Source organism: Lygodium microphyllum, chromosome 15 (assembly GCF_053477565.2).
Source record: "Lygodium microphyllum isolate KBCC chromosome 15, Lygodium_microphyllum_v1.1.10, whole genome shotgun sequence".
Classification (NCBI taxonomy): Eukaryota; Viridiplantae; Streptophyta; class Polypodiopsida; order Schizaeales; family Lygodiaceae; genus Lygodium; species Lygodium microphyllum.
The window spans coordinates 94065341-94090753 of NC_141149.1; the positions used below are offsets into that span (position 1 = coordinate 94065341).

At 39.5% G+C, this 25413-nt stretch overlaps 1 pseudogene; it reads right to left on the bottom strand.

Moving 5' to 3' along the window:
- Nucleotides 1-21340: 21340 nt before the first annotated feature.
- On the bottom strand, nt 21341-25153 carry LOC148024777 (glucan endo-1,3-beta-D-glucosidase-like; annotated as a pseudogene).
- Nucleotides 25154-25413: the final 260 nt, after the last annotated feature.

Sequence of the window (25413 nt, forward strand, 5' to 3'; positions counted from 1 at the left end):
AGTTCTCAAACATAATTTTCAAATCAGCAACATGCTTGTGCACAACCAGGCTTTTAATGCTTATTCCCTAACCCATTGCGGCGATGCAAGGATAGCACCAAGATAACACTCGTGCTACTATCCTTTTAATTAACATAACACGGACTCTACATCATGGTATGTATCAAAAAATCAGCAACAATCAGCACACAAATCACACCATTCAAACCTCCCCACCCCCTACATTTAGGTATTGCTTTTGTTGCATAAATGTAAAGGTTCATTTTGTCATGTTTTGATGTATAGAAAGCAATAAATCACAAACTTTGACAAAGAGATAGGAAAAACTCAGGCTAAACCACATGCTTTGCCACTACCACACATCCACAAACAATCATTATATTTTTCCTTATTTTTCCAAGACGTATTTCTATTTTTTCTCTTATTTTTCCCATTTTCTTGATTTATTTGACAATAAAATATACTATTTTCTGGTTTTTCTTATTCCAATTACTTCAGCATACTAATATTCAATTTATCTTCCACATTCCCCCCATGGGAACACTTTTTACCCACCCGAAACGAAAAAACCACAATTTTGCCACTTAAAAACCGCATTTCAGGTTTACGAAAATTAAATAAAAAATATAAATCATTGAAAAACCAAATATTTCTGATACACAGCAATTACTCATGATGCAAACAGCCCACAAACAAATTTTCATCCAATAAGAACATAATTATCATCGTAAACTATCAAAAATCCTTGATTTTCTTCATAAAAATGGTCATACCGTGTTTTTACGTAACCCAAGACGCCTTGAATGAATGCATAACCAGCAAATGGATCCTCCATTCCTCTCAATCCAATGCTGCACTTCAATCTTCAGCATCTCCATCAATTTCCATCACCACTTTCTTCATTCTCCTTTCCCCGTTCCTCTTTCAAGATGGTACACATGAACATCCCATAGAGAAGAGAGAGAGGGAGGAGAGAGAAATACTAGAATCTGTTCTCTTTATCCACACAGCCATTCCTCATGCAAAGACCGGAGATAGAACCAGCCAAGAGGGAGAAGTTGAGCCTCCATGTCTATTGGATAGCTTCTTCACAGCTTGACAATCATGCATCATGAGGAGAGGGCGCAAAAAACGGCCGCATGTACCACACCATATCCACGTTCTCTCTCCACGTTTTTTCATGCCTCTTCATCAAAAAATTAGAGGGGGGGTCAAAGGTGTTGAGATATTGAGCTCCACTCGTGGTATGCCAGGGTGACCGTTGTGCATTTATGTCACCGACTTGTTAGTTGCAGATGCGGTTGGTACACCGCCCATGAATAATAGCTAGATGACAACTATCCTTATCTACTCTAGTTCGTGGTTCAGTTAGTACGCCACCTTAGTTATTTGAGTTTGGTTTGAGACCCATATATAGGGTTCTTCTATTTCTTTGTATGAGAGTTCTTTTGGCTTACACAACTAAGAAGAGAAAAACTGTTTTTCAGCCTCCACCTATGTGTGTATTCCCCCATTGTGCAAGCAAGAAAGCTACAAGTGAAACTCCTTCCTTCTCTCCCACAATCTTGACATGGTATTAGAGCCTTGTTCGTGGTAAGGAGCTCAAGAAAGGAAGCCAAGTTCGCAGTGTTCTGGTAAGAGGACCAATGTTTCTTTCATTTTCTGTTTTGGGAGCAAGTCTCTGCAGGTAGCGCAGCCGGAAAGTGCAAGAGTGCATTGTCTCAGATTGAGATGCCCTTCGCGGTGTAGCAATTTCGGGGCCTATTTTGGAGGCGAAAGGTTTCCGCACGCACTCAAGAAAAGGCCCAGTTATTTACTGTGCGACCACTGTTCTACAGATCGGTGAAAAGTTACTGTAGAAATTGCATCGTATGCCTGTGCACAGAGACATTGGGAGTTACAGAATCATCCTTGTTGCCTGTTGATGCAAAATCGTCACTAAGAAGTGACTGTGTGGTCAAATACCACTTTCGTCAGTTTTGCAGATTTGCCCTTGTGAGGCTGAAGTTGTGCTTTTTGTAGTGACAAAATTTTTTGCAGTGTTTTGTAATGGTGTCTGATTCTCTTTCACAGATTGTCACTGAAAAGCTTGACAAGAACAACTTCCAAGCATGGAAGTTTAGAATGACGAATTTCCTTATGGGAAAAGGATATTGGAAATTCGTTGCAGGAAATGAAGAAGAACCAGTTCTTCCTGGTGTTCCAAATCAACAGCAAATGCAGGCATTTAAAGGATGGCATGAGAGAGCCAAGAAAGTTATGCACTAGCTTTCTATAAGCATTTCAGACTCTATGATTGTGCATATTCAGGATGCAAGTACGCCAAAGGAGGCATGGGATACTTTTCACAGTTCTGAACATCGATTTCCGTCCGTGAAAGATTTCCTGATTTTGAGGAGTTGATTGCTCTTCTAATTTCTGAGGAGCAGAGAAATGGTAGTGCATCTTCTTCAGGAGGAACTTCAAAAGAAGCTGTCTTCTACTCAAATGCTGGAAGAGGTAGAGGCAGAGGTAGAGGAGGCCGATCTAGAGGCCATGGTAGAAATCAGAATATGCATCAAACTCAAGAAAACCAGTCCTATGGAGGAGGACATGGTAACTCTAGAGGCAAGGGGAGCCAAAGAGGTCCTGGTGGATGGCAAAGAGGCCAAAATGCAAACTTCAATGTTGAATGCTACTACTGTGGTAAAATGGGTCATATGACTAAAGATTGCTATAAAAAGTAAAATGACATCATGAATGGAAAATTGCAACAAGGGAATTATGCATCTTCTAGTAGATAGGGTGATGACAGAAATGAGCATTTGTTTATGGTGCAGCACATGACCAATTCTGTGACAAGTGCAGAAGAAAGCAACGATGTGTGGTATGTTGACTCAGGTGCATTAAACCACATGACAGGTCATGCAGAATGGATGTAGGATGCAAGAAAAATGGAAAAACCAGGATTTGTGGAGACTGGTGATGATACTGCACATCTTATTGTGCAGATTGGAAAATTTCCCTTGTCTATGCAGGATGGAAAAAAGAAATACCTGTCGAATGTATTTCATGTCCCGAATATCACCAAGAACCTGGTTTCTGTCAGTCAAATGGTTGAGCAGGGCTTGTAGGTCAGATTTAATTCTCATGGATTCTTTGTTGAGGATATGAAAAATAAAGGTCGCTTGATAACAAAAGGAAATAAGAAGGGTAGAATGTTTACGTTGGATGCAGACAAGCCTGAATTGAGTGCAGCAATATTTGCACATGGGACCGGTGTAGTTGCAGATATTGATATCTGGCATAAACACATTGGTCATGTTAATGTACAGTGACTTAAATCAATGCAAGCCTAGAATATTGTTGCAGGATTGCCTAAATTCAAGGTTGCAGAAATGCATAAGGTATGTGAAGCCTATCAGTTTGGAAAACAGGCAAGGAAACCATTTCTTAGACATGTTCAAGAGAGTAAGAAGCCATTGGAATTAATCCATTCTAATGTGTGGACTACTAAAGCTGCATCTCTTGGAGGCTATCATTATTTTGTCACTTTTATTGATGACTATAGCAGAAAAGTTTGGGTGTATTTTATGAAAAAGAAAAGTGAAGTTTTTGGGCATTTCAAAACTCTTAAAGCTATGGTTGAAAAAGAAATAGGCCTGCAAATAAAATGCCTAAGGTCAGATGGAGGGGGAGAGTACCTCTCAAATGAGTTTGCAAAGTTCCTGCAGGTGCATGGCATAAAGTAGCAATATTCATGAAGTCATACCCCAAAACAAAATGGAATTGCAGAAAGGAAAAACAAGCATATTGGAGAGGTATCTCGTGCCATGCTCAAGGAAAAAGACTTGCCAGATTTTTACTAGGCTGAAGCAATTGCTACAACAGTCTACATAATGAACATGACTCCCACTGTAGCAATACATGGGATGACTCCAGAGGAGAGGTATACTGGTAGGAAACCAAATATTTCTCATTTGAAAATTTTTGGTTGCATTGCCTATGTTCATGTGCCAGATGAGTTGAGATCCAAGTTGGATCCAAAAGCTGAGAAGTGCATCTTTATTGGTTACTCTCTACAGCAAAAAGGGTATAGATGCTATAACCCTTCTACTCGTAAGTTTACAGTGAGCAGAGATGTTGTTTTTGATGAGATAAGTAGCTAGTATAAACCAGTAAATGTGATTGATAATGTAGATGCACAAAATGGTAATGCTGCACAGAATTCACATCAGTAGTCATAAGATATTAGTGGACCTGGAGCATCCTCTAGCAGTGGTTCACATTCTTCGCCATGGATAGGCAGATTGAGATCAAGAGAATCTTCTCAAAGAAATGCAGATAGTGGAATGCAGGTATCACAAAAAGGAAAATAGAAGGTAGATCAGCCCATGTTTGATGTGAATGCAGGTCACTCTTATGTAGATGGTGAATCCAGTGGCTCAGAACAGAGCATTGATGATGAGTTGGGTATTCCTTCTATTGTTACACCTGGAGTAAGGAAGACCAGGGATGTTTTGAGAGCACCTGGAAGTGAACCTACTTTGTGCAGGTCTACCAGAGCTAGGTATCCTGAGGATAGGCTGAAATATGATGGATTTACAGCCATTCACTATGCCTATATGGTCAAAGTGATACAGGAACCAGAACCCACTTCTTTTGAGCAAGCCATGGGAAAAGAAAAATGGGAGAAAGCCATGGATGAAGAAATGGATGCCTTGGAAGCAAATGCTACATGGGAATTGGTACCTTTGCCTAAAGATAAGAATGCAATTGGTTATAAGTGGGTTTATAAGGTGAAGCACAATGCAGATGGTTCTGTGAATAGATACAAGGCAAGATTAGTAGTCAAGGGGTATGCACAAACATATGGCATTGATTATGAAGAAACATTCAATCCGGTTGCAAGGATGGAAATCGTAAGAGCAGTCATTACTATGGTTGCATCAAAGGAATGGTCTTTACATCAGATGGATGTAAAGAATGCCTTCTTGCATGGTGATTTGCAAGAAGAGGTATGTATGGAGCAGCCACTAGGTTATGTGTATGCTATTCATCCTGAGTTTGTTTGCAGGTTGAAGAAAGCCTTGAAAATGTACCAATATGTGGAGATCAATGGTGGGTCTAATGACTATCCATGCATTCATTTTCTGTGACCTAAAACACAAAATTTAGCAATATGTGGAGATCAATGGTGGGTCCGATGACTATCCATGCATTCAATTTCTGTGACCTGAAACACTTAATTTGGCAATATGTCCATCTTATGAAGAAATTTTACTTGTTTTTGACAATTTATGGTCCAAATGAAGTGCATATGTGGTATGAAAAATTGTATGAACCTTGTTTGACATGTCTTTGAGGGCTACAAGTGATAGCATGCAAAATCTGTAGTTAAATGCGGTCATTATTAATAATTCAAAGCCCAAAATACGATATTCAAGTGAGAAAAAAAGTTTTTTTCTTTTTTTTGGTGAAAAAAAAATGTTTTTGTAGGATGAAATGAAAGATAGTGGTGAATCTCAATAATTCTAGTCAAGTTGAATAAGATAATAATAGTAATTATTAATAAATAAATAGGAAAAAAATCAAGAAAATGGGTTTTAAATGAAAAAAATAGATTTTATGCGCAAAAAATTTACAGAAAAACATAAATATGTTTGTGGATGTATGGTGGGCCTAAGGCATGAGGTTTAGTATAATCTTAGCCCCATTTTCATATTATAGAACGTGGAAGGGATTCGTTGGACTATAACGATACAAATGCGTGTTTAATTTAGATTAGTGTCTAGACACTATTGGGGCTACAAGGCCATAGAGTGTTTTGGTTGAGCATAGAGGCCTAGCTAGAGCCTTAGAGCTAGTGTTGGGCCCATTTTTGGTCCCGATAGATATGTAGGTTCCTAAAGGGAATGCCCTCAAACAACAATTTAGGGTAGGCTTATGCGTGAATCTCCTATGGTGTAAATCCACAATGGGTAACCACCAAGTGAGAGATACCTCCACTAAGAAAAGAGTCATCATATTACTCTTTGGTGACCCTCATGTGGGTTGAATCCCAAACTTTCCACTACAAAGCAAGGTACGTCCCTCCCATGAGTGGCAAGCCCTTTTCTAGTTTTGTAGTGACCATCGAGTGTAGTGAAGCTCTCAATTAGGTAAGAAAGGCCCATCCTAGTTTCAAAGGGCACCATATCCAATTGGGAAGGGCTTCTCAACTTTTTGAAGGGCCCCGTATCACTCAATGGTGACTCTCGTGTGCAATGAAGCCTAAATGGGTCACGACCAAGTGAGGAAGAGGCCCCTTATACTTGGAGGGCCCTCATACTGCTTAGTGGTGACCCTTTTGTACCATAAAGTCCACATCGATCAAGACCAAGTGAGGGAGGTCCTTCCCATTTGTGAAGGGGCATTGTATATCTTGGTGGTGACCCTTGTGTGTGGTAAAGCCTACATGGGTCACCACCAAGCAAGGCAGGCCCATTCCAATTTGTAGAGAGTCCCCATATAGATTGGTGGTGACCCTTGTGTATAATGAGTCCCCCATGGGTCACCATTAAAGCCAGGGAGGCCCCTCCTAGTTGTGAAAAGACCCCGTATTTCTTGATGGTGACCCTTGTATGCGATGAAGCCCATATGGGTCATGACAAAGCAAGGGAAAATCACCACCAAGCAAGGGAGATCAAGCAGAGTCATGGAGGGCCCCCATATCACGTATTGGTAACCCGTATGTATAGTGAAGCCCCCATGGGTCACAATCAAGTGAGGAAGAACCCTCCCACCAATGGAGAGCCCTCATATTTCTTAGCAGTGACCCTTATGTGCCATGAAGCCTATATGGGTTAGCACCAATTGAGAGTGGCCCCTCTCACTTACAAATCAACCCTATATCACTTGGTAGTGATCTTCATGTGTGGTGAATCTTGCATGGGTCACCACCAAGCAAGGGAGGTCACTCCTAGTTGTGAAGAGACCCCATATCACTTGACTGGTGACCCTCGTATGCGATGAAGCCTACATGGGTCAATAGCAAGCCAAGGAGGTCCCTTAAACTTACAAAGAGACCCTGTATCACTTGGTAGTGAACCATCTTGTATAATAAAGCCCATATGTGTTAGAACTAAGCGAGATAGTCCCCTACCACTTACAGAGGGTCCCCATATCACTTGGTGGTGGCCCTCATTTATGGTGTACCTGAGAATTTATTTAGGAGGTTTTTTAGCTCCATGAATTTTTTGACCCTTTTTGCTTCTTTTTCTTTTATGAATAAGAAATAAGATGAAGTATGAGCTGGCATTTGAGGAGGATATGGAGGAGACCCTACATGAAAAGCTTGTTATATTTCTCTACAAATTCTCATAGTCCTAAGTTGTTGTAGATGTTTAATTCACCGCTTCCTATTGAGAATGTTTTGTGTTCCTATATGAATGTGTTGAGTGTCCACATGGAGGAATGCCAAAGAAAGAGCACAAAAAGGAAACATCTCTTTCATGCTACATAGGCAAATGAGATCATACAAAGGTATATGTATACGTGCAAATACTATTTTATGTGATGTATTGTGAATACAACATGCAAATACATGCATGTGGCTCTTTCACAAATAAATCGGTAGATTCTCATTTTGTGAATGCATTATGAATCCATGCTTCTATATATGTCATAGGATTCATCTCCAACAAACCTCCACAAATGAGGAACATGAAGAGAATGGATGGGTGCTTCTAGTTATAGGATCCACAGGATACAACCTACCATTAGTCCATAGTTTGATATTCTTTATGCCCTTTAATCTCATTTCTTCCAAGGTACTTGATGTGTTAGTGGACACTTTGTTTCTTTTGTGAATATATATACTCATCATTCAAATCAATATGAAGGTGGTATGGACATTTATGGTTATCCATGCTTGCAATTGAGTTGCTAAGACGTGATCCAAGCTTGCAATTGGATGTGGTTTACAATCCCCCAAAATGAAAATTTGAAAGTATAGAGAGACTACTTTGAGGGAGTCATTGAAGCATGTAGGGAAGTTTCTAAGTAGTGGTGAGCCATTAAAGGTGACAAGTGCATGTGATATCTTTGAAGTTCACCATCAATGAATGATAGAAAAGGAAAGTAACAAGGTAAAAAAGGGCAAAAATCCCCCAAGATTGCAATTTCCCTTTCTAAATTTTTTAAATAAATTGTATCTTATTTCTCTCTCCTCAATTTCTTACATGGCCAAAAAAATACCTCAAATCTCCCCTAATGTTGTCCAGGATTGGATCTTCTAAAGATGGTGGCATTGTGAGAGTCAACCCTTGCTTTGTCTCTTCAAGGTCAATAAAATCTTTGATAGGCTTTTCTCCTTTGTAAGTAATACTAGTAACTATTGAACTTGCATCTTCATCCCTCTCCTCCTCTATAGATATGTTGAGGGATTTTTTTGCTTAGCACTGAATTTGACCTAAAGACTAGGTATATGGCGGATATAAAATCACAGAGAGCATTTAAAGACTTGAAAGAAAATTCTAGAAGGATGCATTGGGTAGAGAGGAGAAGTTTTTTACAAATAACATTTTTGTTGTATTAGTTCTTGTACGATTGGAGGAGAACAATGGGAGAACAAGTCAAGAAAAAGGTTGCAAAATTAAAGATTTGATTTTTAAACCTTGAGCATAGCAACCACTGGGGGATTATATTGATCACTATACTACAATATTTTGTAATGCTACATTGGGGCTTTGTGTACACCATCTTTTCAACTACATCCATTCCATGGTGAGAGATGCACTTGATTGCACCATCTTGATGCACTACATGGCATGAGGTCCACTGGAACTATATTTTAAAAAAATAGATGCATGATCACATGAGCAAGAACCATCATTGAGCACCCACTTTTGGACACTACACATGGAAAAATTCTCACACTAATTAGGAACCTTAGGGATAGAGTGTGAGGTGGAAGGAAGAGTTGAGGGCCGTGTAGGACTCCATAAAATGTGAGAGAGGTTATAACTCAATGGATCATTCATGAGAGCATGTGAGAGTGGGGGGTAGAGGGAAGCCTTATAATCTAAATGAGGGTGAGGTTCTTAAGTGTTAAGGATAATGAGTAATTCAATCAACTTTTCATGTATGCATATACATATAGAGCAATGGCACTACTTAGATTAGTCTCAAGAATTTCAATGCATTCATTTTTTATTTGTGGTGGCCATCAAGTGTTTGAAGTGATGGCATATGTTTTGAAATTGTATATTTTCATAAAGCATGAGTGCATGAGCACTAAGTACCTCAATGGCACAAACACATTTCTAACTTGGTGCACAAGGAACGTGAGATAGCATGTGTAGTGGCTATTAGTGCAAGGAGATGGCCTATTTTTCTATCCAAGAGATATTGTAAGGGACATGATGTGAGTGTAGAACAATATTTTGTTAAGAGAATTGAGGTTGAGAAGAGGGATAATTTTTAGCTTTTCCAAGAAATACATATGTACTTATGGCCCTAAGAGTTGGTAGCTTGTTTAGATGGTATTTTATTTTTTGTATATTTGGACCTATAAACCATGTGAAGTGATATAAATATTGTGAGTTATGAGTGCGTGCACTTATGTTGGCACATCTGGTTGGGACCAAGCCCTGACAGCAAAGAGAAGGACCTACATAAGGATGAGGAGAAGGAGGAAAGATCAAGAAGAGTACACCCATGTTGTCAAAATAGGGGGTGATATAAATCCCTAGGGAGGCGCGGTATGTATGAAAGATGGAAGGTAGGCCTTATATTTCAAAGTAGAAGTTAGAATAGCTAGCCTTGATGATACAGAGGAGAATATGTTTTAGTATGAAGCAAGGGTTGGATACCATGGACATGCACTCTCTTGGGTTTAAGGCAAGTGGACCACTATTCCAGAGGACTACAGAGTGGGATACAGATGTCATTAGCAAGCCTGCATCTCTGGGTTGGAGCAGAAACATCAGTCTCTGTAAGCATAGAATAGAATGGGCCAAAGCTAGTAATTGAAGCAGAAGGAGCGATTCGCTTTTTGATCATAAGGGGATTGCTTGGCCAAGGATCAGATGAGTTGGAGCGTTAATAAAACAACTGATCTAAAGGAGGTCGAAGATCCGAAGGAAGAGCTTGTATCATCTACTACACATAGCCATCAATAGATGTAGATTATCTAGGAGCAAGGTTGATGCTACAATAGGCTAAGTGTGAACTCCTAAGAGTCGCATGATAGCTATTGTATGAGGAGACATGAAGAAGGGAGGACGAAGGTGATGCTACTTGTAAACGACAAAAGATGAGGACATAAGAAAAGCTTGTGGCCTGGGTAGCCATCCAAGTTCATGGACGCAACTACTTGAAAGAAGGCAATTGCTTTGGTATAGGGTGGCCTGTTTAGAAGACCCTTGGAGTTGCAGGTGTGATAGTAGGGTGGCCAAGCCTAAGAGCAACTGTTGGTAATCAGCAATAGTGCTCAAAACCTAAGTAATCCTAGAGGGGAGGCCATCTTCAAGCTTAATAGAGGGAGCTTCTAAAGATAAAGAACAATACTTATGATCAAGAGGGAAAAAGATAAGGGATTTTCTTACATAGGACCCAATTCGACCTAAAGACTGGGTATATTACAACATCATAGAAAGCATCTAAATACTTTGAAAGAAAATCCTAGAAGGACACATTGGGTAGAGAGGAGAGGTTGTTTGCAAATAACATTTTGTGCCGCATTAGTTCTTGCAAGATTGGAGGAGAATAATGGGAGAACAAGTCAAACAAATGGTTGCAAATTAAAGTTATGTTTTTTTAACATTGAACATAGCACTCATTGGGGGATTACACTAAGCACTACATTACACTATTTTGTTACATTGCACTAGGGCTTTGTATAACCCATCTTTTCAATTGAATCCATGCCATGCAGGGAGATGCACTTTCTTGCACCACCATGATGCACTGCATGGCATGAGGCCCACTAGAGCTATATCCAAAAAAATAGATGCATGAGCACATGAACGAGAACCATCATTGAGCACACACTTTTGGACATTGCACATGGAGAAATTCTTACAATAATTAGGAACCTTGGGGATAGAGTGTGAGATGGAAGGAAGAGTTGAGGGTCATGCAGGACTCCATCAAATGTGAGAGGGGTTATAATTGCTCAATGGATCATTCATGAGAGCATGGGGAGGGGGGGCACAACATTCTAATTTGAATAAGGGGTGAGGTTCTTGAGTATTAAGGATAATAAATAATTCAAGAAACCCTTTGTGCATGCATATACACATAAAGCAATGGCACTAATAGCCATCAAGTGTTTGAAGTGCATGGTATATCTTTTGGAATTGTATCTTTTCCTAAAGCATGAGTGCATGAGCACTAAGTACCTCAATGGCACAAAATCATTTCTGACTAGGTGCACAGTCATGAGGTAATCTGTGCAATAGCTATTATTGCAAGGGGATGTGCTATTTTTCTATCCAAAGCAATATTGTAAGGGGCATGGTGTAGAAACATCTTTCATTACGAGGAATGAGGTTGAGAATAGTGAAAAATTCTAGCTTTTCTAGAAAATACCTATGTACTTATGGTCCTAAGTCTTGCTAGCTTATTTAGATAATATTTTTTGTTTTGTATATTTCTTTGTGCCCATTAAAAATGTGAAGTGATATAAATATTGTGAGTTATGAGTGCATGTACATATGTTCGCGGTGCTTTTTAGTATTTTTGTATGTAAAATATCATACATATTGTAAGTCCTTCCATGTGTTCTTGGGATATGTTTTTTTGTGCTTACATATGAATAGGGCTATATTGAGCCTTATCCAAAGGCCAAATATGGAGACTAAGGTGGCCAGTACTTGAAGAAGGTGTGGAGAAAGAAGACTTGATATGATGGGTGGGCAAGAGCAACACATGTAGTTGGGACTAGGCCCTAATGCTAGAGAGCAAGACACCTACATAATGATGAAGAGAAGGTAGAAAGATCAGGAAGAAAGCACCCATGCTATCAAAATAGGGGGTGATATAAAGCCCTAGTGATGCCAGGAGGCATATTCCACGGTGGATTGCATGAGATTTTGTGGTGGATTCTGTAAAATTTTATTATTACCGGGGCTCATACACAAAGTGGATTCTTTGTGCGAAAAGTCGATGGGGACGCCTATCCTTTTCGGGCATTTTGTTAATTTTATGTGTACATGGGTGATTCCATAGCGGGTGATTCCGCAAAATACATATTTAAATTAATAAATGTTTATGAGTTTAGAGTGCGCACTCGTAATAAATTAAGGTTAGGATTGATTTCTAACCAATTTATTTATGTAGCTGAAGACTGCTAGGTATTCACTTTTGTCGGTTTAATTGTATTATTTTTCTAACAATTGTGAATGCTTCAGTTGATGTGTAGAGCAAGCAGCGGTGGCAGTGGGAAGCATTGGAGGATTGCGTGTATTCAAATTTATCATCAATTTTTTATGGGCGCGTATCTTAGGCATGGCGCCTATATTTTGTCGTGCTTATTTATCAAAGAGTTTGATATTTATTTATTATTTTTGTATGCGCATGGGCGCACGATTTAAATACTTGTATAAGACATTGTATTATGGGTACCACCTGACTTCTTGGGCGCCCATTAGCTTTAATTCTTTATTGGCACAAAAGCAAAACTCAAAAGCTAAAGCATGCTATTTTGTAAATTGGGCTTGAAGATGAATAATATATTAAATACATGCTTTGTGGAGCGCTCACACAAGGCATGGGGGGAGATTGCACCCAATTGGTCTCTTGTTCATGTCGTGCAAGTTTTCTTCATTGATTTTTGTGCAAAAAGTAGAGTTCTTTTGTTCTTGGGGACCTTATGACGCTCACTACGTGCGCACCACCTAGGGAGGAGCAGTATTCATGAAAGATGGAAGGTAAGCCTTCTATTTCAAAGTAGAAGTCACAACAGGTAGCCCCGATGATACAAAGGAGAATATGTTTTAGTTTGAAGCAAGGGTTGGATACCTTAGATGTGCACTCCTCAGGTTTAAGGCAAGTCCGCTACTCTTCTAGAGGACTAGAGAGTGGGATACACATGTCTATAGTAAGCATCTCTGTGTCGAAGCGGATGCATCAGTATGTAAGCATAGAATACGATGAGCCCAATCTTGCAATTGAACTAGAAGTGATTGGTGCTTGATCATAGGGGACTGCCTAGCGAGTGATCAGACAAGTTGAACATTAATAAAATGACTTGGTTGAAGGAGGTCATAGATCTAAAGGAAGAGCTTCTATCATCTACAACACATAGCCATGAGTAGATGTAGATTATCTCGGAGCAAGATCCGTGTGAACTATGAAAAGCAATGCAGTAGCTATTGTGAGGAGACATGAAGAAGGAAGGATAAAGGTGATGCTACTTACAAATGATAAAAAGATGAGCACATAAGAAAAGCTTCTAGCCTAGGTAGCCATCCAATTTCACAAAGGTAGCTACTTGAGAGAATGCAATTGCTTTAGTGTTGGGTGGCTTGTTTAGAATATTCTTGGATTTGCATGTGTGATAGTAGGGTCGACAAGCCTAAGAATGATTATTGGTGATCAACAACAATCACAATCTGAGTAATGTTGGATGGGTGGCCATCTTCAATCTTAATGGATGGAGTTTCTAAATATAAAGAACAATACTCCTAATCAAGGAGAGAATGTTGGATGGGTGGTCATCTTCAATCTTAATGGATGGAGTTTCTAAATATAAAGAACAATACTCCTAATCAAGGAGAGAATCTTCCGAGATAAACATTTCCTCCCATCTCTTTTGATTAACACATCATATGTTTTTGAGTCATTGGTTAGGCATAAATCAAGTTTCTTTGTACACAAATACTTGAAGTCTCCTTGTCAATTTTTCTTGTATTTACAAGAATTATTTCCTGCAAAAAAAATTGAAATCAAAGTTTATATATATATATATATATATATATATATAGAGAGAGAGAGAGAGAGCTAAACTAAGGTAAAATAAGAGGAAAGAAAGAACCATTTCTTCCTCCCTATTATGGAAATAACCTTACTTGTGTCCAAGTCATCCTTGAGCAACAAGATCGTTAGCCTTTCTTTGTTTTTTGGTGGCTTGTTGGGTGTTAGTGCCTTGCTACAAAAGCCCACCTCAATTTATGGTGCCCTGCTAAGGATGCTTTTAGGTTTTTGGGTTGAATTATCACTCTTAACCAAATTCATGAGGGCTCCATCTACTATGGATATGTTCTTTTATGGGAGATTTGACGAGAACATTAGTGAGTAGATTCTTGTGGTTGAAAATGAGATGGAACAACTAGAGGTAGTTGATGATGAGGCAATATCAATGTATGCTTGCCACAATGACTAAGGGGAGATGCATGAGATTTATATTGTGGGTTGCATGAGGATATTCATTATAGTTGGGCTTCACTAAATACAATTCTAGAGATGGCTTATTTTGGGTCAGCAATCCCTGAAGGGGAAATATGTTTAGAGGTTCAACAAGCTATTCTAGAAAGAGACTGGTTTATTGAAATTCTAGTAGTCTATGGGAGTAGCTATCAAGAGGACCTACACAAAAATGAAATGGAAGAGGGAGGCCCAAGGGATTAGGTACCAAAGAGGGAGAGACCTATGGTAGGACTATCAAGAGGACCTACACAAAAATGAAATGGAAGAGGGAGGCCCAAGGGATTAGGTACCAAAGAGGGAGAGACCTATGGTAGGACTATCAAGAGGACCTACACAAAAATGAAATGGAAGAGGGAGGCCCAAGGGATTAGGTACCAAAGAGGGAGAGACCTATGGTAGGACTAAATTTTTAGAGTTGTGTAAGCCAGAGGGTAATGTATTAGGACTTGCTAAGCTTTTAGGATTATTGAGAGAAGAGGTATTGCCACATTTTTTGGAGAGGACTAATGTTATAGAAAAGGGATGTGAAGAAACCTTAGATAAGCTAGGTGTCAACGTAATTGAGAGAAGGCTAGTAGACATAGATTAGAAGGATGCCCTAAGGGTGGAGTTTTCTTTGGAGAAGGTGAGGTTCTTTGGAGAAACTCCTAATTGTGTTGAACATGGGAAGATCCTAGATTGGTCAAACACCAAAGAGGAGACCACATTGACCCTAAATTTCTTAGTAGAGCTGGTAAAGTGGTCTTAGAACATGGCAATGCTAGAGTTGGTTTGGATGATATGTATGGTTGTAAAGACATTCCTTTTTTAAATGAGAGCTTTAATTGTGGGAAGGAAAAGTTGTGGATAAAGATCTAGTCCTAGAGGAACATATTATTGCTAATGACCTAAGTAACCATGTTAAGGTTAAATTAAGGGAAGAATATTGTATAAATGATAAACTAAACTGTAGCCCTAAAGGAAGTAAAAGAGCATATGTGAGCTAAGAGTATTATGTTGATAATCCAAATGATCTTTTTGCTTGGCTAAATGATTAATTAGATGATGGAATGAGGTGGTTAGAAACCATAGATGAATGATTAGACCATATTTTTGAATTGGCTATAAGATGCTATGATATTAGTTTTTCCATAGAGAGGGATCATATAGTCATGAAAGAAGATTTGATGGAAAGACCCTTATAGCTATGTGTTTAGGATAGCAAGGTTTTTTTAGGGATTAAGGTGGTAGAGGCTTTTGAGATGCAACTTGTAGATCGCTCACCAATACATGATGATGATGTAATTCTTGAGGACTCTCTAGAGTCTACCTTGTAGGATGTGTAGTGCCCTAAGGAAACTAGAGACAACGTTGAGATGTTTGATAGAGTGAGAATATATGGGTATGCATGTAGAGAGAGCCCTTATATGTAGTCTCATATGTGTGAAGAGGATTCAAGTGATGGTCATTATTCCTTAGGTATACCTTGTGAAGCATCTTATGTCCTAAATAGAGATGAGCAAGAAGGCAAATAATGGGATTATGATGACCCTAATCTAGACTATGAAGATAGAAAATTGGTTAGCACTTTAATAAAAAAAAGTCAATCAATGATGCAAAGAGTGCATATTGGACCTCTAAAACCATCACCACGGCACATCATCCAAGAAAGGCATGGTAAGCTGTGGTATGTACTCACGAAGGACCTTATGCATGGCATTCATCATATGCGCAATAGAATTAGTGGCACCTTGAGAAAAGGTACACATCTTGACAAGCCCAATAGGAGTTCTCATAGTGGTTATGTCCCTGCTTTTCAAGGCCAGCTGAAACTGATCATATCTCGAATACAAGTCACCTAAAGAATAGATGGCACATCCAGCAAATGCTTCTGCAAACTCATCCACAACTGGACCTATACCAGCTTTCCTGATAGTAACTCTGTTTACTGGCTGCATGTCCTGTATAAATCGGAGAGTACCATTCTTCTTTGGAACCGTAAACCACCTATTTGAGTATGGTGTAGATGAAGGTTCTAAGATTCCCATCCTGATTTTCTCATTCAACAAGTCAACTAGCTTTGGCAGGTGTGCCCTAGGCACTGGAATAGGTCGGAGGTTCCATGGAATATAAGGAATAGTGAAGATCACCATAGGGGCAACAATATCTGGATTCACACATCCAATCTCATGCGAGAAAAAAGAAAACTCCCTTCCATGTCGCTCAAGCATATCTTGAAAGCATTGCTTCTCTGAAGGTAGCAAGAAATCACCATTTCCAATTTTTAATTCAGCAAGAGTCCTTGTTGAAAATTTATGGCCTATATGCTCTGAATTCCTCAAAATTGGCTGCTTGGCAGCCCTCTCTATTTGCTGATCACTGTGAGGTGGAAGCGGTCCAGCTACCAGCTTCACCTTCTTATCCACAGTCTTGTATTTCATGTCAACCTTGGCTTCATTATGATCCTCTGCATTACTCAAATCATGATGTAAATCAGCAATTCTGCCCTCTGGTGGGTTGAATATCCTCATCCCTCTGCTCTATGGACTGCATAGGAGTAGCCCTAAACTCTAGATGCTAAAATATTTCAGCAGTAAACTCTATTGGCTGAAAGTTTTCAGCCCTATATGTCTATGTAGGCTGATCATAATTAGCTGGAAACTCTGTTTGCTGAATTTCTTCAGCACTCAACACTTTTTGCTGAGTCACCTCAGCCTCTGACTCTATCTGTGACATAAAATCTAAAATTTCATGAAACATGTCCAGGGATTGCACTGATACATTACTGTGACAACTTTACATATCAGTTTTCAGTATATTTTCCATCTTTGTCATCGTATCTACACAAATCATACTATCATACATCCCATCTATATGCTCATCATCCTCTAAAATACTTGCATTTTTCAAATCTTTCTCCTTCCTACATATGTACTGCCTAGCACCTCTAGGCAACTTAGAAATCTTCTGATAACTCATCGAACTGTTTGCTGAAATTCCAACAAAATTGGAGGAGAAAACATTGCTGCCAGGAGGCGAGAACTCCAATCTCCTCTACTCTGTACCACCGTCGTCTCGCGAGACAGCGGTACCTAATGAAAACTCGAATCCCTCACAGTGGGAAAAGGTGCATCTCGAAGAGTATCCCTGTTTCTAGCATGATTTACACACACAGTCATAAACTGGACTACTCTCATACCATCTTTACTACGAATCCGTGCATAAGCAGATCCATCATCCATTACTTTCATCTCCATGCGCATCTCTGTGATGAATGACTATCCTAGGATTATGGGGTAAGAGCATGAATCCTGCACAAAGAAATGGAAATCCTCCTCTATATCTCCAATAGAAATCCTGACACTAGGACAGGCAGCATACAAATCACCTGCAGTGTTGTTGGCGGCTCTCATACACCACCCATGCTCTGCATCCATAGGCCATCTATTACTTTCATAAACTCCATGAGCTATGAGATTAATCTCTGAACCATGATCCACCAAAGCAACATAAGGCACCTATTTCTCTCCAATTTTTACCATCGTTTCTGTAGTTTCCCTAGCCCAATGACTCCGTGAAAAATGACTACGTGGTACCAAGATAGGCTCATCAGTTTCAACATAATGCATAGGCTGAACTCTCTTCTCTGTCTGCGGAAAAACGGAAGCATTCTCAACCATAACCTCATCCTCATCTTCATCCAACTCCCTAATCAAAACTCCCTGTGTATCAGTAGTAGGCAATGTATATCTTTTCCTCTTCAAGACTTCTTGGAACTGATCTTGAAACTCTCTTTTCAAGATGCCCAAAACCTCAGAAATAGTAAAAGTCACCTCACTGCCAAGTATCTTGTCATTAAAGATTTTCTTCATGTCCGTAGATGTCTCAATATCAGACATTAATCTAAATCCTGGCTGCTTTCTCTATCTAGGCTCCTGACTCTTTTCTTTCTTTTGAGCATCTTCCATTTGTCGTTCTAGCCCTAGTCTCAAAGATGGCATTGCAGTAGGTGGAGTAACAAACTCACCCCCTCTAGTCTTTTTAGCTGCATTTGGATTCTCTTCATCTCTCTTACGCTTCTCCTCAACAAGTACATCTGCTCCCTGAGACTTAGCCAAGTAGGCATAAATAGTGTACCTGTCAATAGGCGAATCTCAACCTATCTCAAATCTGATGCTAGAACCTGCACTAGTCAAAACAGTCTGCTGAATTTTCCCTTTGTTTGCCGTCTCCATAGCATAGGTCCATAATGCTGACTGACTCTCTGAACCTTTCTCAATCTAGACTCCATATGTAGAAGCATCTCCTCTAGCTGCCACATAAGAAGTATGCGCAGCCATATCATCTACTAATTTCTTCATTCCACCTTTCCCAAAATTGGTAGCAAGCGGAGCTCCTATTTTAGTCAACGAGATCTTGCCATCTTGTCCCCAAAATACCAAATTCTTCCTCCTTGAATCTTGAAAAGGTTCGCAATCCCTGCAATGCTGATAATCCATACTATCACACCAAATACATCTTCGATCTCTCCTAGGTGCACTAGGAGCACTCCTAGGTGCAGTAGGAACACTAGAAGAAATAGTAGGCACAGTCGAAGCAAACTACTCTTTCAATTTTCCCACCAATTTTGCTTTAACTGACTCCAGTGTCAAATCCGTTATGCCTTTGATTATGTCATCAAGAGAGGAAGGAACCGAAGGAGCGGATGGTTTTGGAGCAGAAGGAGCCGGCATCGATCTTGGAACAGGAGGAACAGGAGGATTAGAAATAGTAGGCACTGGCATAGGCCAAGTAACTGGCTAAGGAAGAGAGGAAATGACAGGGGTAGAAGCAGACATAGGAGCAGAAGACGGCATCGGTGTCATGGATCCATTCTGTAGGCGGGTCTTCCATATCCGCCTCTTGGTCAAAGTCGAGATCGCATCCTGAGCATCTTGCCAATCTGTTTTAAGACCCATAGGCTTCGTGCGATCCTCAAGAATCTCTCCTAATTCTTCTTGAAGAGCAGGATCTGCAGCTTGCAAGAAAAGCTCAGCTTTCTCAACATCCAATGCTCTTTGTTCAATAGTATCAAGCTGACTATACCTCTCTTCAAATTCTCGTATTAATTCTGAAGCAGCTAGACCTTTGTTTGGCATGTAGACCCACTCTCGGAATGACCGCCATGTAGCCATCCCAAAGTCCTCAAGAAAATACTCCTCTTTCATGGCCTTCTTAAAATCTTGCCAATGCGAATTTTGAAGGAAAAGATTAGTCACTTTTACCCTCAAGGAGGGTGTGACAAGACGAAGAAAATATTTACTCATAAGTCCTGTTGGTACTCCAAAAAATCCCATCTTGATCTCATATGTCTTCAAATAAGCCGATACATTACGGCCATCAAATAGCTTCTTTTCATTCTCAACTGCTTCAATCACCTTAGTCATGCTGATTGCATTCTCTTGCTCTGAATATAGTTGCCTTTGCTGAGACAACTGTGGTTGATGTAACTACTACTGCTGCTGCATATACAATTGTGTCTGTTGATTTTGAAGCTACATATACATAGACATATTCTGCAAATCTGCTTTAAATCATCCGTAGAAGTACTTGAAGCAAAAGTCAATGATGAAGCTGAAGTAGAGGACAAAGTAGGAATCGTAGAAGAGGCTAAAATTGATGCTGAAGTATCTCCCATCCTGAAATTTAAATGCGACGCTTTCACTCGGGTTCACCAAAGATGTCGAAGGGTTTTCAAAAGCAAAGTCGCGACCATAGAGGACCTTGACTAATTTCAAGATAGAAGATCAATCATACGAATAAGCAAGATGAGAGATTTGTGAGCAGCAAAAGCGGTAGAAATAGGAGGGCATGTTCATACTCCGGATGGTAGAAAACACTGCATTTTGCAAAGAAGTTAGATGCCCATTCAAGTGAATCTGCTGTGGAAAATCTACTCGAATACTGGAGTATTCATACACCTTGTCTTTCCATGAAGCATGAAACTTGATTGCTTACATGTACACTGCAATCATTAACATCCTTCCAGTAAATACAAACAATGTATACTGTTTTTGGTTATTCCACATTACACAAATGAGGGCAATTTCCTCAATAAAAGTGCAGCATCAGAGTTGCAGCAATGCTACTAATACTATGCCAGAAAAATCTGTAGAATCCACTATTCAATTAGCTATAGATATAGCCATAATTGTTGTTGGCAGCATTACCAGATATGCGAAGAGGACGGGCATTTCCAGGATATGCATTCCACATGCCTATTCAATGCATTATCTTTGTTGGTGCCTATGAGGGAAGAAAAGATCCCAATCTCTGCATTCAAATATCCAGTGGCTCAAACCATCAACTTGTCTCTGCAACTCAAGCGTTTTAGGTATAAGGCATTTGTGAACCTTCTGTTCACGCAAGTTGCTACGCAACGTTGTCAGTTTTGACCTCATTGCTTTGTCTGCACCTATTGCAGCATCATCTTTGGTCGCTTCTGAACCTATGTGATAATCTCTATTTGCTATAGAGTCCTTCTCGCGATGTTTGCATAAACTTTAGGAAAATGTTGCAGCGTTTGCACCACGGAAGCAATTTTGAGTTCCAGTGGACTGGTTTGTCCTGGCGTGCAGTTCTGTAAATCAGCAAGATGTTCTGGCGCATGACTGGCTTGTCCACGGCCTCCCCTATGGAGTCATTGTTTGATAGAGAGAATTTTACCCTTGAAGAGCTTTTGGATGAAGAGGAGATTATAACATTGCCGTCATCAGCTTCCTCCTCAAAATCGCTACCCCCCAAACAATTTACAATTCTGTGCCATTTAGATTCCCCTATTTTCCCGTTTCCTCTGGTTCTTGAATGACAACCTTCTTCTTCTTCTTCCTATTGGGATCGAAAGGAGCGATCTCTTAAGCTTTTCCTCTTCTCTGATACTTTCCCCACATTTTCCATTTCTTTTTCTTTTTCAAGGCTTGTTTTTCTTTCCCTAGATTGGATCTAATTTTGCAAGAGCTGCCCCAGCATAGCAAAAGTAACCCAAATGATAATGATGGTCATTATATACTCCAAACCCAAAATCTGCTTCGGAATTTGTTGATCCGTTGCGACTTGTCAATCCTCCCCATCTTTGATAAAAAAGAAAATAATTTCCAACGAAAGTTCCATCCATCCAAGGTGTCAATGACTGCACCAAGTAATCCCTAATTGGATTCAGTAGATTGAGACGCCCAGCCTCCTCTGCTATCAGTGCTAGCTTGGCAGCACGGGCCAAAGCTTTACCATAGAAATATGAAGAATCAGTAGTGATTGGTTTAAGCTCACTCACATCACGGTCCAATGCCTCAGCAATCAATCTTTGAGACCTAGGATCTATGATGCCCTTTGAAGAATACTAACCCATAGAAATGGAAACTTCATTTAGAATCCAACAATCACCCACCACTCCTATCATTTCACCATCCATGCCATTATAAAACAGAGCAGGACATACACACTGTAGTTGAGTAGAGGACATCATATCTCTATGCATTGGGAGACTCAGCATCAGCAGCTCCCCCCAACCATATTTCTTCCAATCATACTTTACTTGGAAAGGAATAGACTGATCAGCATACCCTTGCATGGGATAGGCTGTACTGAACCTATCCAAAATGTCTTCAGCACTATCATCCCCTGCAAGCAATACAACTCTTAAAACTCCCTTAAAATTTTGACTTGCAGTGAGGTTTGCAAACAAGTACACACCATCAGAGCTATATATTAGCCAGGTTTGGCCATTGCTCGTTGTAACCTTGTGCTTGGTGCAACTTTCATCTGATGTAACCTTCAAAACCGCATGAATGGAGGAAATTTTCAACATGGAATACTCATCAAAGATCAATGTGACATAAGGAGACCCTCTCACAAGAGGCACTGTGAGTCGACCTGGAAGCTCAAGAGATACACTCAGATCATCATAGTATGACACAACATCCTTGCCAACAATAGTCTTCAAGATCTCTGTGGCATCTATGTTTCTTTCACCAATTATAGAGTGGCAAAGCACAAAACCTAAATATGTACAAAGTAACAAATGTCACACACACAACTTTTTGGTGGATTTCACACCTCGGATGCGCAGCAGTACGACAACACGAATCCACAACAATTTTAAGTGGCCATGGAAGATGAGAATTCAAATTATTTCAAAAGACAATCCTGCATAGTGACTGTAGATTTTCCATAATTTTTTTGAGTGCCAGCTCAAAGCAGGAAAGGTTTCAGGAAGTTCAAGACTTCAAGACGAGCATGTAGAAAGTTCAAGACTTCAAGAGGGGCATGCATAAATTTTCAGTTGTAGAATCGAGCACTGAATGCCAGAGGAATCTGAGGCTGGGGGGTCAAAATAGTGGCCAAGATTTGAAAGGGCATAGGCCTTGGGACTATTGGCCCCCAAAATTTCACAATTATAGGGGGGCATTTTTTTAAGGTGTGAAGTAGAGGAGGGGCACCATCCTCACTCTATGATGATTTTATGGAGAGGGGGGTTTGGAGCCAAAAAGCAATCTATAGATCTGAAGATGTAGGCCTACTTCTTCAATTTTTTGCTCTCTCTCACTGGTCTTCATGTGAGGAATGGTTGCTTGGTTGTGTAGATCAAAAATCTATCTTTCTCTCTCCCCTCTCTCTCTCTCCTCTAAGAGACCATTCACACATGCAATAGAAAGAGATCAAGAATGGGATGAAGAATGCTTGTTCGACATGCACCGGATTGATGCAAGATTGAGAGGATGTTGAGAAGTGATGTCAAGTGCTATGTGGAGATTGATGGAAGGTCTGATGATTATCCATGCATTCAATTTCCATGACCCGAAACACGCAATTTAGCAATACGTTCATTTTATGAAGAAAATTTGCTTGTTTTTGACAGTTTATAGTCCAAATGAAGTGCATATGATATGAAAATTTGTATGAACCTTGTTTGATATGTCTTTGAAGGCTACAAGTGATAGTATGCAAAATTTGTAGTTAAATGTGATCTTTAATAATAATTTAAAACCCAAAATGTGAAATTTAAGTGGAAAAAAATGATTTTTTCTATTTTGGGTGGGAAAATCATGTTTCTGCAAGATGAAATGAAAGATAATGGTGAATCTAAGCTAGTAGTCCTTATTAGGCTGAATTAGAAAATAAAAAAATAGAGTATTTATTAAATAAATAAATAGAAAAAAATGAAAAAATCGATTTTAAATGGAAAATATAGATTTTATGCACCAAAATTTTAAAAATATGTTTGTGGATGTATAGTGGGCCTAAGTCATGAGGTTTAGCCTTAGCTTAGCCCCATTTCCATGTTATAGTGCATGATTTATTATTATTTAGACAAGAAAATGATATGAAAACATACTCTACACCTACCACCGCAAGCATAACATTAAATGGTAGGGAGAGAGGGAGATTTATGAGTGGTGATCATGGTTTTACATCTAATTTATTCAGTGCATTTTGCATATAGACTTTATTTTATTTAAGTGTTAAAGGGTTCAATAGCACGAGTATGCTTGGTGCTATCCCTATGCAATGCAACAAGTATGCTAGTAGTATGAAAACCATAAAAAGCATTGGTTGTGCACACCCATGTTGCTGATTTGATTTAATAAATTGTTTGTGCACTTGTAGACATTCACCTTTACATTGCATTTCATATACATGATATCAAAAAAGTATGAGCTCCCTCCTGGATTGCATAACACTTGTTGGTTTCTTAAATGTTGACCCACATTGCGAGTGTGAGAAGTCAGAAGCTATAGGGTTAGTACATTCATTTCTTTGGGGACTAATAAAGTGAGGATACAAATTATCTCCTGAAATGATTTTTGTAAAGAGAGGACTATGTGTCGCATGTGTTATATATTTGAATGGCACATCTTAGGGCCAATCTTTGAGGTGTAGGAGAGCCCTAGTGGGTCATGTTAGTCAATCGAGGGGTGCTCATTGTGTATGTACTAAGATGCTAGACACCATTATGTTTGGGTACTCCCTATGAGGAGTTGGGAAGGGATATGTTAGACTATAAACAATACAAATGCTTGTTCAAGTTAGCTCAAAGTGTGTAGCCTCCATGGACGCTCCTAGACGGGAGGCGGTGAGATGTTTTGATTGAGCATAAAGGCCCAGCTAGAGCCTTGGATCCTTTGTTGGATCCATTTTTGGTCCAGACAGGTTGTGCATTTGTCTGGAGTTGCTAATAAGTAGTGGTGTCCAAATCTTAATCAATAGGGAGGACTAGTTGATTAGTGTATGCCAAAAGGTAGTGAAATAGATCCAAAAGACTATCGAGCCAAGTTTTAGAACCAAGAAAAAGTTGAAAGGGCTAGAGAGTGGGTGGAAATTATTAGGAGGTATTCTCCTCAACGGACCATCTCGAGATCTCTACAAGGAAGGGTCTTAGCAATCCTAGTTCCACAAGTAGTTATTTAAGAGAAGGAAGAAACTCTAATACTTTCCCTCTCCTAGTCATTCATCCCACTTTGAGTGGGATAGTAGTTCCACTAGTTTAGATATCCTTAGCCAATCCAATCATCATCGTGGCACAACCTATTGCAATCCCTACAGGCATGCTAGATTTGCTAGCCTTTGGATTTTCTCTACCCATTTTTAATGGGTTAGTAGAGGAAGATGTGGAGCTCCACATTAATGGGTTCCAAAAGTTAATGTTCAATTGTTGAATTCAAGATGAGGGATATCTAATGATGTTCTTTAATATGACTTTGAAAGAAGGAGTTGCAATATAGTATCACAACCTAGAACCTGGAACCATAACTACAATTGATCTATTTTTTGCAACCTTCCAAGGAGAGTTTTCCCCTAAAAGAGGAGGTCAATATTGGCTATGTGTTTTCAATGTAACACATCAAGAACCTCATGAGAATGTTCAAGTCTATACCAAGAAACTAAAAAAAAGTGTTTCATAAATTACAAACCCATATTTCCATTCCAACTACTACTCAACTATAGTACTTTTTACATGGGATGGACTTTAATATTTAGATGTAGTTGAGTAGTGTTGCTCTCGTTCAT